Below are 930 nucleotides of genomic sequence, written 5' to 3'. Positions count from 1 at the left end.
GTCGGCCTCGTGAGAGCGGGGGTCACCGCGGGTGTAATGTGTACGCGGCGGCGTGTTGACGGATGAAATTCAGTTCGCGTCTTGGTAAACTTCGGCCCGAAGGTCGGCGGAGGGGCCCGCGCATGCGTGAGCCGTCACGTCACCGCCACCGCCTCCTCCTGCATTCTCCTTATCATCATCTTCTCGTCCTCCTCCTTCTTTTTTTCGTACCCCCGTTACGTCTTCCTCGTTCCTCGTCTTCTCATTATCTAATATTCTTCTTCTCTATCTGGCTTCATTCATTCTATCTTCTATCTTTTCTTCTTCCTATCTTCTTCTTCTTCTACCTATCTTCTTCTTCTTCTTCTTCTTCTTCTTCTTCTTCTTCCTCCTCCTCCTCTTCCCCCACCTCCTCGTCACCTATCTCTTCCTGTTCCTCCCCTCATCTTCTTCTTCTTCTTCTTCTTCTTCTTCTTCTTCTTTCTTCGTACTTCTTCTTCATTCCTTCTGTCTTCGTTCCTCCTCCTCCCTCCTCTTTCCCCACCTCCTCGTCACCCATCTCTTCCTGTTCCTCGCCCCTCAATCTTCTTACTTCTTCTTGCATTCTATCATCTCCTCCCTTCCTTCATTCCCCCCACCTCCTACGATCACCCCATCGCTCTTCCTGATTTCCTCCCCTCATCTTCTTCTTCTTCTTCCTCTTCCTCCTCCTCCTCTTCCCCACCTCCTCGTCACCCATCTCTTCCTGTTCCTCCCCTCATCTTCTTCTTCTTCTTCTTCTTCTTCTTCTTCTTCTTCTTCTTCTTCTTCTTCTTCTTCTTCTTACTTCTGTCTCCTTCCTCCTGCTTCCCACCTCCTGCCCCATCTCTTCCTGTTTCCTCCCCTCATCATCTTCTTCTTCTTTCTGGTCTTCTATCTTCTTCTCCTCCCATCATCGTCACCTATCCTTCC

Source organism: Priapulus caudatus, unplaced genomic scaffold, assembly GCF_000485595.1.
Source record: "Priapulus caudatus unplaced genomic scaffold, Priapulus_caudatus-5.0.1 Scaffold772, whole genome shotgun sequence".
Classification (NCBI taxonomy): Eukaryota; Metazoa; Priapulida; class Priapulimorpha; order Priapulimorphida; family Priapulidae; genus Priapulus; species Priapulus caudatus.
Note: the sequence above shows the minus strand (reverse complement) of the source record.